The 17,528-nt window shown below is 43.9% G+C and overlaps 1 protein-coding gene and 1 pseudogene across 1 annotated transcript in view; both read right to left on the bottom strand.

Moving 5' to 3' along the window:
- The window catches only part of Ca10 (carbonic anhydrase 10), a 515,736-nt gene that overhangs the window by 45,991 nt on the left and 452,217 nt on the right, over nucleotides 1-17,528 (bottom strand). The window lies entirely within an intron of this gene.
- LOC102914494 (POU domain, class 5, transcription factor 1 pseudogene) lies at nucleotides 11,985-12,620 on the bottom strand (annotated as a pseudogene).

Genomic DNA, 17,528 nt, shown 5'->3' with positions numbered 1-17,528 from the left:
AACTCCATCAGGTCGGGGAGAACCTGTAAAAAAGTCACGTGTCTGAAATTCAAAGTCTGCCAGGGTCAGGACTTCTTGAAATCAAAATACATGCCCAAGTTTCACTTCTCCCTAGAAGCTGCACAGCTCTGTTTCCAATGGCAGAAGAATGTGAGCCGGAGCTCAGACCACTCAGAGTAAGGTGCAGGTCTCCTTTGCATTAGGGCTGACAACCCAGCAGAGCCTTGGTAAGTGTGCTGGCTTGCTTGCTTGCCAAGTGAGGTTATGCATCCTACAGAAGCAAGACCTGTGTTTTGTGAAATACTATGAATTGTGTGGTCATTTTCTTGAGACCCCCAAACTCATTTCTTACAATGGCAGGCCGCCATCCAAAGATGTTTGTGCAGTTCTCAGACTCTCCTATGGGACAGCCAGTGTTCCATGGGATTAATTTGGGTAACTATAATCTATAGCACATGATGATGCCCTCTAGTGCCTGATATGGTCAGTGCACGATTAAGACCCTTGAATACCCACTGGGTGGCAGGCAGAATAATGGCTCCTTAATGAAGTCCACTTCTTAATGCCTGGAACCGAAATGTGTTGTCTTACCTGGGGAGAAATAATTTTGCAGGTGTGATTAAAGATGTTGTGCTGGGAAGATGATCTGGGATTATAAGGTTGAGCTCAGTGTAATCACAAAGATCTTTATAGGTGAGGAAGGGAGGTTGGAAGACAGGGGCAGGATGGCAGAGGTAGAAGTTGTAGTGTCGCAAAGTCTAGCGTTCCATTGTTAGATTTGATGGAGTCTTCACCCTGGACCCCACCTACAAAAGCAGGGGTCCCTCCCAATCTCTAACATTAGCTTTATGAAGTCCTCTTTGGCTTTCGAGCCCCTGGCATCATAGGCTAAGAAGCGTGTGTTTTAAGCCACAGGTGAAGTGTTGGAGCGGAGCAGTCATGTAAAAACAGTGCACTCCCCCATTCCATGTTATCAGACGAAAGGACAGTGTGGTACACTGCAGGATGTGTGGTGCCTTACCGGCAACTAACTACTAGTCTCTGTCTCAAGTCATTCCTGCAGGATGCTCACATACTCCCAAAGGCTCCGTGGAGCCTGACATTGTCTGGGCTGAGGAGACTGGCTGGGACATCTGGGGAATAAAAGAGAATTTGGGGGACAGGCTTCAAAATGGTAGAATTTAACAAATATCTTTAGATCTCACCCTTAGTATTAATTTGTTCACTGTGAGAATCAGAATGCTTATTTATATTTGTATATCCCTAGACCTCAGTGCTGAGGGTGCACGTCCCTGCCCCTGACTAGAGAAGGTATTCTCTGTGAAGAAAATAAGGATTCTTTGGTTAATTATTTTTCAGGATTCCCAGAAGGGTTTATGATGCCTTAAAATATTTAAAAGTGTAAGCTGAAAATAATGCAATGAAATCTCATCAAAAGGAACAGGGTCTGGAGAAATGGCCTCATCAGTAATGTGTTTGCTGTACAAGCATGAGGTCTTGAGGGTGATCCCCAGAACCCACAATTAAAAACAAAAATGGGGGCGGGGGTGGTTTATACTTGTAATCCCAGAGTTATGGAAGTGGAGACAGGTGGATCCCTACTGCTCTGTGCCCAGCCAGTGTAGCCTACTTGGTGAGCTCCAGGCTGTTGGGAGTAGCCTGTCTTAAAAAAAAAAAAAAAAAAGACAGACAGTGCCTGAGGAACAACACATGAGGTTCTCCTCTGGTCTTCACATATATGTACACATATATACCTACCTATACACACACACACACACACACACACACACACACACACACACACACACACACACACACAGGAGCAGAGCAGGGACCAACCATCTAGGCACCTGGGGCTGGAGATTTAGAGGGGTAGGGGTGGGGTTCTTCATGCTTCCAGTCTTGAATTCCCCCATGAAAAAGTCATACAACATCCTTATAAACATGACTTTACGCCTCACATATGAGTTGAAGGTAAAACTCAAAAGGCGTTGGTTGGAGTAAATTGTTTACCAGATATGGCTCCCTGGAGACTCACATGTAAAAAAAATGTCAAGATTATGTTGGATCTCGAGAAATGTCCCATACATTTAGGTCACAGATGATTGGAGAAACACATGCAGCTTGATGACAGATAGCAGAGGCATGCTGCTGTGAGTACTTTAATAAATTATTGAGATTGCTGTGGACCCGGAACGCTGGGAGGGCAGAGTGAACACTCCAGGGTAGAGCCTGAGGATCATCTGAGACAACCTCTTAGTGTCAGTGTGTGACAAGAGAGGAAGTCTCCCTGTCAGGGATGGGGGTGGGGAGTGCTGGGGTCTCTTCCTGGGAATGATAACACACTGCAAGTCCTGCCTTTCTCACACCGCCTCTTCCTTCCTCCCTCTGCAGAGCTACCAGGTACACCCACTCTGTGTTATGGATGCTAACGACCCACGTAATAGTCCTGCAAGAAGGATTTCAAATCTGCACATGACAGCTTTTGCAGGCACCACAAATCATTGAGCCTTGCAATCAAATGCAAAGGGGCCCAGATCATTGAAAGAGTTGGGATAATGGATGATAAAATGCAGTTTAATATGGACAAATGTGGAATAATAGGGATTGGAACAAACAATCAGAAGGAGGAACAGCTGCTAAATGAATTGATTTGCATTCCACTGACCAGGGAATAGAAATGGGCCGGAGCAGTAGCCAAGCAGCTGAGAGACAGCAAGAGGGAGGGGGGAGGAGGGAGGGAGGGAGAGAAGGGAGGGAGGGAGGCAGGGAAGGAAGGAGAGGGAAGGGGAGAAAGGGAGAGAGAGAAGAGAGAGGGAGAGAGAGAAGAGAGAGGAGAGAGAGAGAGAGAGAGAGAGAGAGAGAGAGAGAGAGAGAGAGAGAGAGAGAGAGAGAGAGAGAGAGATCCAGAGGATATCCAGGGGAGAGGAGAGAGAATTTCAGGTGAGTCCTGGCCTTGCAGGTGCCAAGTATTTCACAGAGAGAAATGGAATGGCTTTGGCCACCATGTCTCAGTCCCTTTTGCTAGAAGCTTCTTTATTGAGCCTCCAGATGTTTAGGTCCCGGGCTTGAGAGTGTTCTGTACTCAGAGGTACCCAAAGCTTTGACTTTTCTCTTCTCTAGCCTCATGCTCTTGACAGAGAATCTCAATCAGTCCTTTGTGTCTTATGGTGTGTGTGTGTGTGTGTGTGTGTGTGTGTGTGTGTGTGTGTGTGTGTGTGTGTGTGTATGCTCACGCATGAGTGGGTGCATGTAAGAATGGAGGCCAGAGGTCAACTTTGGGTATCTCTCCTTACTGTCCACCTTAAAATAATATTTTTTTAAGTAATAGGTCTCTTATGTAAACCTGGGACTTGCTGATTGGGCTAGATAAACTGGCTAACAAGCCTCATAGATCTGTCTGTCTTGTTTTCTGTCATACTGGGGTTACAAACTTACGCCACCATATTGGGATTTTTTAATGTGGGTACTGGAGATTGAGCTCAGATCCTCCTGCCCACACTATAGACACTTTGCCAAGTGAGCTATGTCCTTGCCTCACTCCTTTGTCTTTAAGTAGTATCTATACTTTGATGGTGTCCTAAATGAGATACTAGCTTATCTCCTCCCTAGAAACAGGGCAGTGGATGTCCTGGTTAGTTTTGTTTTGTTTTGTTTTTTAAAATCAACCTGATACAAGCTATAGTTATCTGGGAAGAGAGAATGCCTTCTTGATTAATGATTGGGTGAAAGGGCCCAGCTCAGTGGGGATGGTACCATCCCTGGGCAGATGGCTCTGGGTAGTATAGAAAAGCAGGCTGAGCAAGCCATGGTGAGCAAGCCAGTAAGCAGCATTCCTCCACGGCCCCTGCTTCAGTTCCTGCCTCCAGGTTCCTGTCCAGACTTCTCTCAACCATGTACTGTGACCTTAGAGTTGTAAAGCAGAAATAAACCCCTTTTGTCTCTGAGTTGTTTTTGGTCATGGTCTTTTATGACAACAATTGAAAACAAACTAGTACAGTGGGTCTCAAAGTTTTCTACATTTTAGTAGCACCTGGATTTTTTTCTTTGAGTCCCAATGTCCATACCCTAGGTCAGTTAGGTCAGAAGCGCTGTGTGTGTGAATGCACGTATTTGCATGTGTATGTCCCAGGCATTAGTTCTACCTCTACAGGCCATTCCAATGTGTCACGAAGTCTGAGACTAGTTGCTGGATGTGTCTATGCTCCTGGCCTCTTGTTAGTCTTTGAACATGAAATGTTTCCCACAGGCTCACATGTTTGAACACCTGGCTCTCCTTGGTGGTACAGTTTTGGGAGGTTGTTGAACCTTTATGATCTGTGGCTTAATTAACAGAAGTGGATTTCTGGGGTCAAGCCTGCTGTGGTCATATTCTCCTTAGTTCCATTTGAGCTCTCTACTTCCTGGCTCATCAAGATTGGAAAGGCCACTATGTGGGTGCCACCCCCTCCTCACCACCTAGTGGACAGAACCCCTCCAGCCACCATATCACCTCTGCCATGGTGGACCGAGTACCCAATAACTGTGAGCCAAAGTAAGTCTCTCTTTCTCTTTCTTCCCTTGAGTTGTCTCCACCAGGCATTTCACAGTGGCAAGAAAAATAACTAGCATGCCTCCTGCCTGCTCCAGTTGAGAGTACGATTTGTCTCAAATTTAATATGACCAAACAGACTTGATTACAGACTCCACTCCACACCTGGTCCTCACAGTCTTCTCACTTCGAGTGCTCAAGTCCCAAATCCAAGCCTGATTCCAGTTTTCTCATTTTCTCTCATCATCTAATAGCAGATTTCCAGCCCTAGCTATAAAACATCTGAGCATCACCCTACCACCAAGTCCAACACCGATCACTGCACATCTTAACCCCTCTTCAATTATATTGACTTCTCTTACGTCCTTTTTCCTGGTTTCCAAAGTGATCTTAAAGTGAAAAGGATGATGTCATAACTTCTGCTTAAAATCCTCAATATCCCCATCTCCTACAATGGAATCTGAGCTCTGTCTTTCTTGTCTGTACAGTGGGAACAATGTTCATTCCTATCTCTTAGGCTGTTATTGGAAATAAATGGGATGATGCCCATGTTTGGGACTACCATGAGTTGTAGCACATCACCGTTACCATTATTTGTTTTACACTATTGTTATGGATGGTTTTAGGCCTCCATGACTTTGAAGAATCATTCTATTTTCATCTTAATTGCAACCCTTCCCCACATGCTTGCAAAACTACTTTTCTGTGATGCTTTCCCGAGCACCCCCAGGGAGGTGATCTTTTCCTCTTTGGTTCATTTATTCCCTCTGTTAAAACACACTCCACTGTACATTATTAGTTACGTACACTCCACTTTTCTATCATATAAAGTCATGTTGTGTACTTATTCGGCCTTTACTAGATCTGGTGCTGTTCTAACACTGTTGTGTTGAATCACAATTCTCATACTAGGTCTACAAAACAGGTGCCAATATCATTTTAATTTTATGAAATAAAAAAAGGAGACACAGAAAGGTTAAGTGTGGCAAAGCTGGGACTTGGGCCCAGGCATCTCAGCTTAAAACTGTGCTCTTAATCATAGTATCACATCCTTTGAATGTATAGTGAGCCCTTAATGGATAGGACACTGTTTCACTTACTCCAGCCCTCTCAAGATCTGGTAGAGTTTTTGAAGCGTGGAAACTTGCAATCAAAACAATAGTATCCATTTACCACCTGCTGTAGAAAACCACTGTGCTGAACTCTTTACAAAGCATGGAGTGATAACAGAGAGACCACACTCCAGTCCAGGGTCATCTGATTCCAAGGGCCTGTCTCTTCCCATGGCATCCCTGTCTCCCCAGTCATCTTTGATTGAATGAATGATTATATCATAGAAAGCTATGTTTGGAAATAGCATAGGTATGAAGTAGGTGATCCATATGCCCTTATTTCTACTTTGAGAGAATTACACTCTGAAATAGTAATGAAGTCAAAGACACACTAGGAAAAGATGTCATGGGAAGGAGAATATGGGCTCTGTGCTGGAAAGCTCCCCACTACATGTGGCCCAATGAGTGCCAGAGACAGCATTCAGCACATAGGCAGGTACATTCAGTGAGTGTCCTCTGAGCTGCTCTCACCTTTGTATACTTCTTGGTGCCCAGGGAATAGGCCCACCTTCCCGCTTCTCATTTTTTCCTGCCTTCCTGCATCTCTGAAGCATTTTTCTCTCCTTTTCTGCTCTTCCAATTCTCTCTTCTTTCCTTCTTTTTTTTTTCATTTTTCTTTATTAAGAAAATTTCTACTCACTCCACATACTATCCACAGATTCCCCCACTTCCCTCCTCCCACCCCCCAGCCCTCTTTCCCAAGCCACTCCACATCCCCACATCCCCCAAATTGAGGTCTCCCATGGGGAGTCAGCAGAGCCCAGCACACTGAGCCTAGGCAGGTCCAAGCCCCTTCCCACTGCACCAAGGCTGTGCAAGGTGTCACACCACAGGCACCGGATTCCAGAAGCCTGCCTATAGACCAGGGATAGATCCCAATCCCCCTGCCTGGGTGCCCCCCCAAACAGTTCAAGCCAAACAACTGTCTTCTATATCCAGAGTGGGAAAAAGGGGCTGAGAAAGAAATCAGAGAAACATCACCATTTACAATAGCCACAAATAATATAAAATACCTTGAGGTAACTCTAACTAAGCAAGTGAAAGACCTGTATGATAAGAACTTTAAGTCTCTGAAGAAAGAAATTGAAGAAGATATCAGAAAATGGAAAGATCTCCCATGCTCATGGATAGGTAGAATCAACATAGTAAAAATAGCAATCTTACCAAGAGCAATATACAGAGTCAATGCAACCCCCATCAAAATCCCAACACAATTCTTCACAGACTTGGAAAGAACAATATTTAACTTTATATGGAAAAACAAAAAACCTAGGATAGTTAAAAGAATCCTGTATAATAAAGCAACCTCTGGAGGCATCATGATCCCTGACCTCAAGCTCTACTAATAGAGCTATAGTAATAAAAACAGCTTAGTACTGGTTCCAGGATAGCCAGTACTACACAAAGGAACCCTGTCTGGAAGAACCACCCCCCCATGCCCCCCACCCCCTCACCCCCCCACCCCCCCAACCAACCAAACAGCCAACCAACCAACCAACCAACCAACCAACCAACCAACCAAACAAACAAACAAGTAAAACATTTATGACCTAAACTTATGGGAGAAAAGGTTTTGTTTCAGATTATACTTCCAGGTCATAGTTCATCATTGAGGAAGCCAGGCTAGGAGCTTAAGCGGGAACTGAAGCAGAAGCCATGGATGAATGTTGCTTAATGACTTGCTCTCAGGTCCTCTCTGTTCTGTTCTCTGCTATCTCTCTTATACATCCCAGGACTACCTGCCTAGGGATCGTGTTACCCACAGTGAGTTGGGACCTTTCACAGCAGTCATCAGTCAAGATAATCCCTCATAGACATAGCCACAGGCCACGTGTGCTCAAGGCAATTGTTCAACAGAGCCTTTCCAAGATGGCTCTAGGTCATGTCAAGTTGACGAACCAGTACAGCATCATCCAGGATCATCCATATTGTTACAAATGAAAGAATTTCCTTATTTTTGAGCTGGAGTGTGTGTGTGTGTGTGTGTGTGTGTGTGTGTGTGTGTGTGTGTGTGTGTTGTATTTGTGTCTCTCTTTTTTGTGTGTATGCTCATAGTTTATATATTCTTTTGTTGATAGACACTTGGATTAATTAGATGTCTTGGTTATTATAAATACTGCTTCAATTAGTGTGAGGATACAGATACTATGACCTGGAAGTATACAGATGTCTCTTTGGTACATTAATTGAATATGACAGTTCCATTTCAATTTCCTAAGGAATTTCTATACTATTTTCCACAATGACTACATTAATCTGCATTCTCTCCAGTAGTATTCCATGCTTCCCATTTCTCCATATCTTAAGCAATACTTTTTACCTTTCATTGTTTGAGGTAGCCATTCTAATAGATTGGCTTTAATTTGCATCTCTTTGATGATTGATGACACTCAGAGTTTTCTCATATATCTCTTGGCCATTTATGTTTTCTTTTGAGAAACATCTATTCAGGCGCTTTGGTCATTTTTAAATGGATTACTTCTTTTCCTAGTATTAAGTTCCTTATGTACTTTGGGTATCAATCTCTGCCTTAGTATGGCTAATATTGTTGTGATGAAACATCATGACCAAAAGAATCTTGGGGAGGAAAAGGTTTATTTGGCTTTTATATCTTTAATCTCAGTGCATTGAGGGAAGCCCAGGAACTCAAACGGAGTGGAAATTTGGAGACAAGAGCTGTTTCAGAGGCCATGGAGGAGCACTGATTACTGGATTTCTCCTCATGGCTTACTCAGCTTGCTTTCGTATAGCACCCAGGAACCCCAGCCCAGAAATGCCACCACCTACAATGGAATGGGCCCTCCCACATCAATCACAAATTAAGAAAATGCTTTACAGGCTTACATATGGCCTAATCTTATGGGGGGCATTTTCTCAATTGAGGTTCCCTCCTCTCAGGTGACTGACTCTAGCTTGGGTGAAGTTGACATACAAACTAGCTGGCACAACTTCTTTTCATAGATAACACTAGATTGTCAATGATCAATTTTCCTGTTGGTTGCTTCTGTGGCTTTGTAGAGGGCTTTGATGATAACATCCCCCTTTCTTCTATTCTTGCTTTTATTGACTATACCTTTAGATTTGTGTCTAAAAAAGCATTGTCCATACCAATAGCTTGAAGCTTTTCCTCTTTGTTTTCTCCTAGTAGTTTTACAGTTCCAGGCTTTCTGTTCGAATCTTTAGTATATTTGGAGTGGATTTTTGAGTGGGGTGTGAACAATTCTTTCATTCTTCTGCATGTGGATATCAAGTTGACCTAGGACCATCTATGGAAGAGACCATCTTCCTTTAGGGTAAGTTCTTGGCACTTTCAGCCCCCTCTTTTCCTTTTGGCCTTAACCTCTTTGAGATGTTGCTAAGGGAAGAGGTCCCAACCAAGAGTAATGTGTAGCAACAAAATGTGACTTTAAACGCATGATCTAAAAGCATGTGTACATTTGTTCCTTTTAGCCACAAGGAACAATTTAGCAAACCCTGTGATCTTGATTTCATTGTGTGTGGGTAAGTATCTAATGGATGTATCACACTAGAGCTGGACTTTCCATCACTTATGTGTGACATCTACACAGGCAAATGACACACTCTGCACCTGTCTTCTTAGTTGTAAAGTTGGGATATATACATGTATATATTTCAGTCTATTGTACAGAACAAACCTGTGTAGTTCTACTTTGTCTGGATGCCCATTCTTTGATGATATATTCTGTGATCCCCTAACCAGTGTATATTCTTCTTCAGTGGCATGGCTCGTCTGGCCATTTCTTAGCAAGTATTGCCTCAGGGACTTTTGCACCAGCTCTTCTGTGCTTTCAAATACCTAACCCTCATATACCCATGGCTCAGCTCTTTGAGTTTCATGAGTACTTTCCTGACACCTTTACTTTTGCTGTTAGTGTTACCCCTCACTTTGCTTTTTTAAATTTACACAGTAACTACTATCTCCTTTATTTATTATTTATGTAGTTTTCTACTGCTAGAATGTAAGCTACAGGAGGGCCAAGCTATTTGATTGATTACACTGAGGTATCTCAGGTAGAGGCTAACACACAGAAGGCATGTCATAAATATCTGCTGAATGAATAAATCCATAAATAAGTCAATGCATGCATGCATGAATAAAATCATTCAATTCAGTGTTTTGCATATTGTAAGTATACAATTAAACCCAGCTATTATTACGGGAAGTTGGCTATCCCTGGAGCTACTTCATCCTGGAGTAATAAATAATATAAACCCTTCAGTTTCATTGTTTTCAATCCTGATCACCTGGAGGATGCCATCTCCCTCCCCACCATTACCATGGTTTTCTCAGTCATGTGTAAGAATTCCCCCTGCCCAAAGGACCATGTGACCAGTCACTTCTGTTCTCCGGCTCAGATCTGCAGTGGTATCAAGTACTTGAAGTCACATGGAGGTGTCCTCTGCTATGTCTCGGAAGCTGATGTCTTTACATCAAGCAGGTTGTTTTTTTTACCACCATGAGAGACCCAGGGCAGCCCCCTGCCACTGTCATTCTTCTGACTGTTGTCCCTGATGCTCTCCCAGGCACACAGAAAACATCCCCCCTCCCTTGTCCTCCATTCTTCTCCTGTACCTTGTAGTGAAATAGCCTGCACTCAGACTCTCAAGTTACTTAGCACCAGTACCCGACAAATGGATGCTGTCCTGCTCTCTATTTTTTCTTTCAGCTTTATTTATCTATATTCAATAGGTTGGAGTTTCATATATGTAAGATGCTCAACTTGATGCTTTGGTATTTTTATAGACATTTGCTGTGGGATGGTCTGTATGTCAAATTGCTCTGATTGGTCAATAAATAAAACACTGATTGGCCAATGGCCAGGCAGGAAGTAGGCAGGACAAGGAGAGGAGAATCCTGGGAAGTGGAAGGCTGAGTGGGAGAGACACTGCCAGCCGCCACCATGACAAGTCGCATGTGAAGATGCTGGTAAGCTACGAGCCATGTGGCAAGGTATAGATTTATGGAAATGGATTCATTTAAGCTATAAGAACAGTTAGCAAGAAGCCTGCCACGGCCATACAGTTTGTAAGCAACATAAGTCTCTGTGTTTACTTGGTTGGGTCTGAGCGGCTGTGGGACTGGCGGGTGACAGAGGGCCTGTTTTCCTGTGGGCCAGGCAGGAAAACTCTAGCTACAGACACTGGAATAATCACCATAACGGAGCTATTGAACATAATCTTCACTTCACAATGTCCTTGTTCCTCTCTTTTCTTTTGGTGCTGGTGGGCATTTTGGGGGATGAGAAGATTTAATATCTACTCTGGTGGTAAAATTTAAAATTAATTTTATTAATTGTTTGATAATTCCCTGCAGTGTATGTTGATCATAGTCACTCCATAAATTTTTAAAGACACAATGCGGAATTGATCATTAGAGCCACACTGATGTACATTAAATTTCCTAAACTTTTCCACCTGAAAGTGAGATTGAGCAATTATTTGTCCTTCTGCACTTGGCTTATTTTACTTAGCGCAACGCCCTGCAAATTCATATGTACTGTCACAAGTGGCAAGATTTTCCTAGTTTTTTAAAATACATTTTTATTTTAGCTTTTGAAGCTCAAGGACATTTTTTAACATTAAAAAATTTCATTGTTTTATATGTGGGTGCCTGTGTGTGGGGTAGTGCATTTGAGTGCAGTGTCTGGGAAGGGCCAGAAGAGGGCATCATAGCTCGTGGAGCTGGAGGGCATCATAGCTCGTGGAGCTGGAGGGCATCATAGCTCCTGGAGCTGGAGGGCATCATAGCTCTTGAAGCTGGAGGGCATCATAGCTCCTGGAGCTGGAGGGCATCATAGCTCCTGGAGCTGGAGGGCATCATAGCTCCTGGAGCTGGAGGGCATCATAGCTCCTGGCGGTGAGTTACCTGCCATGGGTGTTGAGAACTGAACTTGGGTCCTCTCAAGGTGCAGTGTGTGTTCTTACCTGCTGAGTCATTTATTCTATCCTAAGATTTCCCTTTGTTTTGTTTTGAGACAGGATCTCACTATGCAGCCCTGACTGGTCTAGAACTTACTGTATAGAACAGGGTAGTTTCAAATTATGGCCATCTGCCTGCCTCTGCTTCCCCAGTGCTGCTGAATTGAAGGCATGTGCCATCACATCTGGTCCTATTTTCTTTTTTAATGTATCCCAGGCTTTTTATTTAAGAACAAAATGATGAGTGATGGGCTCACAATAAATGGCATCGCTGAACTTCATCTCCCCTCCCCCTTTTTGTGCTCCAGATCTCTTCCCAAAGCCGTGGTAGCTCCAGATTCTCTTTGTCTACCTCTTTTCCCTGACTTCAGCTCACTTGATCCCCAGGCAGGGCTGGCACCTCAGTTTGAATGCATGGGAGAGCCTAGAACAATGAGAGGAACAAGAGGGGAAAGCCTCATCCTCAGGAAAAGGGACTGAAAAGTAGAGCGTGGTGAAATGGGGGCTCCCATAGCTTGGGGCTCTGGAAGGGGGCGCTGGGAGCAGAGGAAAGGATACAGGGATCCTGGGAAAGGAGACCCTGCAGTCCCATACTCTTCTCTTTAGGAATAGTCAGTGCTTGGTCGCTTGACCTTCTGGCACCTGTTACAGAACCACACCTGGACCACATCCTCCTCCAGCCCAAGCTGCTTGGCGATGATGCTGATGTGCCGCAGGGTGGACTTCAGCACTGCAGAAACACACCGCTTTCAATGCTCGTCTGTTTTCTCTTGCAGGCCTGCACCAGGGTCTCTGCTTTGCCTGTTTCCTGAAGGTTCTCAGTGCTATAGGCTTCCTCCATCCAATTCTCCAGCAGGGGCCGCAGCAGTTTACACATGTTCTTGAAGCTGAGCTGCAGGGCCTCAAAGCGGCAGATGGCGGTCTGGCTGGACACCTTTACAAAGAGAACGCCCAGGGTGAGCCCCACATCGACCTGGGTGTACCCCAAGCTTCAGCAGATTGGCAAACTGCTCTAGTTTCTTCTGCAGGGCTTTCATGTCCTGAGACTCTTCGGAACTTGGTTCTACCTTCTCCACCTTCTTCATGGCATTGAGCTGGACAGTGCAGGGTCCTGGGGAGGCCCCCTCTGAGTTGCTCTCCATTCTTGCTTCTGCCTGGCCCTCAGGCTGCAAAGTCTCCAGGTCAACTTGGGGCACTAGGCCCAGTTCAACCCGAGGTTCACAGAATGCCATCCTTCCACAGAACTCATGTGGTGGGGGACAAGGAGAGATCACCAACACCTTGGCCTGGTTCAATCCCTGGTCCGATTCCAGGCCCACCTGGAGGCTCTTGGAAGCTTAGCCAGGTCCAAAAGTTCACCCAGCTCAGCTCCAGCCCTCCTGACCCATCACCCCCACCTGGTAGGAGTGAGAAGGTGAAGTGAAGCCAGGTGTCCAGCCGTGGGGAAGGTGGGCACCCCAAGCTGGGGACCTGGCAGAAGGAGGGCTCACCTAGGAGCTGTTTCACGTCTCCCTGGTCCTAATTTTTAAAGGCTAAATAATATTCCTCTTCCCATTTTACACACACACACACACACACACACACACACACAATCCACTCATGCACTGATAGAAATTTGGGCTGTTTAAATGTCTTTAGTATTGCAAATATTTCTGCAGTGAGCAAAGGTACGATGGAAATTTCATTCCTTTGAGTATATTCCTGGAAGAGATTTTTTTTTTTTATCATAAGGCAGTTCTATTTAGAATGTCTTAGGAACCTCCATATTATTTTCTAATTTCCTCCCTCTTCTTGCAGCCAGTGGCATGTGTAGTCCTGACCCTAGCAAGTTATGTAAATGCCTGTGTACCAGCAGGTGTTTTCTGGTTCCCTACAACAATTTTTGCTTAGCTTCAGCCAAGACATCTTGCTTGAACGTAGGAAAACAAAGCCATTCATCATTTAGAAAAAGCATTATAGAAGGAGAGGATGACTTAATTTATTGCACACTGGCTGACTCCTGTTCTTTCGGAAGGTCCAGTTCTGCATGACAAGGCTACTTGCACCACCCAACAGATGGCCCATGGCGACAGAGCATCGCTAATCTTGTCACAGTGAAATCGATTCAATGAAAAACTCCCCACAGCAGATGTATACACCACTTTCCTCCCCACATGGGGATCAGTCCCTTCATGAGACATTGCGTCTGTTTGTATTTATAGGTTAACAGTTGTCGGGTGAAGAGAAGGTGACTGTTATTAGTATTAATTACAATCTCTTGCATTTATCTAGTGCTTTATGCTTTTCAATAACGCTTTCACAGATGTTCCCTCATTTGATTCTTGCAGCATCCCCGTGAGGCAGTCACCAGAGTTAAGGCAAAGACCCCAGGAAGGCATGCAAGGTGGTTTCTTCCCTTCCTTCCAATGCCTCAACATAAATATTCATCAAAGCTATGGACAGGGTCTGGTCTTTGGGTGGTGTGCTTGGAGGCTACTTGATGCTATGAGGAGTGCAGCTGTTTTTTTTTTTTTTTTCCTGAGACAGGGTTTCTCTGTGTAGTTTTGGTACCTGTCCTGGATCTCGCTCTGTAGACCAGGCTGGCCTTGAACTCACAGAGATCCGCCCGCCTCTGTCTCCCAAGTGCTGGGGTTAAAGGCTCTGGACTTTGGGTGGTGTGCTTGGAGGCAACTTGATGCTATGGGGGTGGGGAACCAACTCTGCTAACCAGAGGGTGTCCTTGTGAAGGCAGCACTCTTAGCTGGACTGCAGCAGTGGCTCCCCAGTATCTCTGCTTCTGTCCTTGCCTTCTTTCCATTTGTCCTCAATGCAGCAATCAGGGGCAACAGTCTAAAGCATTTCTGATTGAACCCTTGCAACATCTAGAATCTTCTTAAAGCTCTTTATCCTACTCAGGGTGAAAGAACCATGGTGCAAGGCCTCCCATGGACTGGTCCTCTCTAGCTCTGCTTCCTGCTTCTGCTGGTTCACTCTCTGGCCACATTGGCTTCCTTGGTGTTCTATGAACATCGCACATCCCCCACTTAGACCACCTGCTTCCTCCATTTGTCTGGTTCTTACCCCAGTTTCCACTTGCTTCCCTCCTTTGCTGACTTCTCACCTTCTCAATGAAGCCTGTCTCAGTTACTCAGAATCTCCCTATCTCTCCCTTCCTTATCTTTCTCACTCTTTCCATACACTTTGGTCAATACCTCTTGCCTCTACATGTATAATATATGCATTAGATCCTTAGGGCTGCCATTACCAAATTACCATAAGCTGTTTTGATGACCCAGCACATTGGAAATTACTCTCATAGTTCTAGAGGTCTTCCCCAAAATATGTTAAATAAAAAATGGAAGTGTGGGCATGACTGGTTCCTTCCAGAGAATAACAGTCCCACGTCTGGTCCTAGTTTCTATTGGTTACTGCTGACCCTTGCCCTGTATTCTCCCTCCACATCTCTCTCCCAATTTCCTTTATCTTAAAAATACACAGGTATTAGATGGGCCCACCCCAACTCACTGTATCTTGATAGAGCTTATCTGTACATACTTTGCTTCCAAGTAAGGGCACACTCACATGTACTGGGTTCACGAATCGATATGTCTTTTTAGAGGATACAGTTTAACTCACAGCATTATATATTCATTATTTTTCCTTTTCTTGTTCGAGACCCTTTGTTAAATAAGCTCTGTGAAGACTGGGGCTTTGGCTATATGGACTAGTTGAATCCTAGGATTCTCAATTGTTTCCTTCCCTCAAATTCTCCATACAATAAATATTATTTATATTCCAAAAGGATAGCTAATTATAGTTTATTTCAAACTAATCTCCATATTTGGGAACTGGCCAAAAAAGTATATATATATATATATTTTTGGTCAGTCATTTTTCTATTGTCTCACCAGAAGGATCCTACCGTGACAAATTAGTCAGTCTACCCAACTTGCTAGCTTACATACAATTTCCATTTCCATAGGGGCTGCAGCAGCCTACAGAAGCTATGTCATCTCCACTAGAATCCCTTCTCTCTGTGGTCCTCCAAGTCATTGTCCCCATTGTCTGTGACCACGCATCCTATCCAGTGTCTCACTTTCCTCTTGTTATTTTGCCAAGATGTCCCCAGCCCTTCTCCAGAATAACTCAAAGGGGAATAGAGCCAAGGTACATTATATTCTTCAACAGCTCCCCACCCTGCCAGAGACTCACTTCCTTCAACACGTTCACACCTTCTGCAGTCCCACCATCTTCTAATCATCTATTCAAATGTTGAATGCACCAATGGCTTAAACTGTGGATTAGGTCAGAGCTCCCATGATTTAATCATGCCTGGACCTGTTCTCAAAAGCACAGTCAGAGTTGTCTTTCACTAATCTATGTGTTTCTCCACCCAATCTAGTTGACAAGATTAAATATCATAGTGTTTATGGTTAAAAAAAGGAATGTCCAATTGTTCCGAACTAAGCATTTTCTAGACACTTCTGTACATAAGAGATTTGGATGATGACAGGAAACTCTTCTTCGTTCATTAGTTTCGATACTGCATCTGAAGTAGCTATAACCAGGAAGGGATGTCACTTGGAATATCATTGTCATTGAAAGAAAAGTGGACAGACCCCTTGTAGATCTAATCCCTAGTACTGAAGTGAGTAAGCCACTTAGATACTATGGTCTCAGTCTCTTTGCTCATAAAATTGGGACAAGCCTCCTTCTCAACAGAGTTGTGAGGATTAGATGAAAGAATATATTTTGGCAAAAACTCCTGAGCCATTTTCTAAGTACCCCTATGTGTTTCTCTAGAGATAATCTTGCATCAGCCTTTTATTTTGAGGCCTCTCTCTCCTTAATGAGGTGTGGATGAACAGGGGTTGTGGGGAGGCAAAGTATGAGCTCTCAAGGAAACACTCAGGAAACTAGGCTTTCTGCCATTAAAAAAAGCAAATCTTTATAGTGACCTAATTAGAGTTTTTAAAATTCAATTTGGACAGTCAGCAAGCTAGGCTCCTTTCCAGGAGGAATAAGGAGACAGTGCATGACCTAACTGATGCTGGGCAGCTTGCCATCCCAAACAACTAAAGCGGTTGTATCAGCTTCTTCCAGGACCAGAGACTGCCTGGACACTGACATGGGCAAGGATGTTGGTCTTTCAGGGCTTTACTGATGTTGTCGGAAGAGAATGGTTCAATGCCTAGAGGTCATACATTTTTAGGAAGGCAGTATAGTTTTCACTAGGCTAGGGTAAAAGTAACTCTCTTTGAACTGTTTTCTGGAAGTTTGTGGAGCATACTAGCAAGAACATCCCTCCGTCCATCCATCCATCCATCCATCCATCCATCCTTTAACTCACCTATCTGACACACATGGAGTGTGTATTCCCACCAAATACCAGAGGTTCAATACTAAATACAACAGAATCAATATGTTGAAGGAGCCCAGTTTCATCCAAATGCAAATAATCAATGGTTATGAGTTCGAGGAATTAAGTCAAAAGACTCAAATTTGAATGTTGACTTTGTGGTCCTGGATAAACTACTCATCTTTAGCAAAAATTTTTATCCATGAGACATGACTGGACTATATTAAACTCTCAGACTTCTTCCAAATATGCCAAGATTCCATGCCTTAGTACATTTTGTGTAAAATAAGTTCATTTGAGAGGTAATAAAATAATCTTGTTGGTCGTCTCCTCTGTCTTTTCCTGAAAAAGCAATCTTTCACCTTTGGGGGCAGATTTATCCTCCTCAAAGCAAGCTTGTTAAATTTCTTTTCATTCATACTTTTCACAGCTATTCTTGTCTGCATTAGGATAAAGACAAACATTCTTAAGAGGGTCTCATGTTCTTCTCAACTCTATCTAACTCATTTTGCATCAAGCCTTGACTTCCTTTCCTTGCTCCTTAAGTCTGTAACAGTCTCTGTTGCTACACAGCTTCCATGTTTTTTACCCAGAAAGAGTAACTTAC

This window comes from Peromyscus maniculatus, chromosome 8, assembly GCF_049852395.1.
Source record: "Peromyscus maniculatus bairdii isolate BWxNUB_F1_BW_parent chromosome 8, HU_Pman_BW_mat_3.1, whole genome shotgun sequence".
Classification (NCBI taxonomy): domain Eukaryota; kingdom Metazoa; phylum Chordata; class Mammalia; order Rodentia; family Cricetidae; genus Peromyscus; species Peromyscus maniculatus.
The sequence above is the reverse complement of the archived record's forward strand: the minus strand, read 5'-3'. Positions and strand labels throughout refer to the sequence as shown.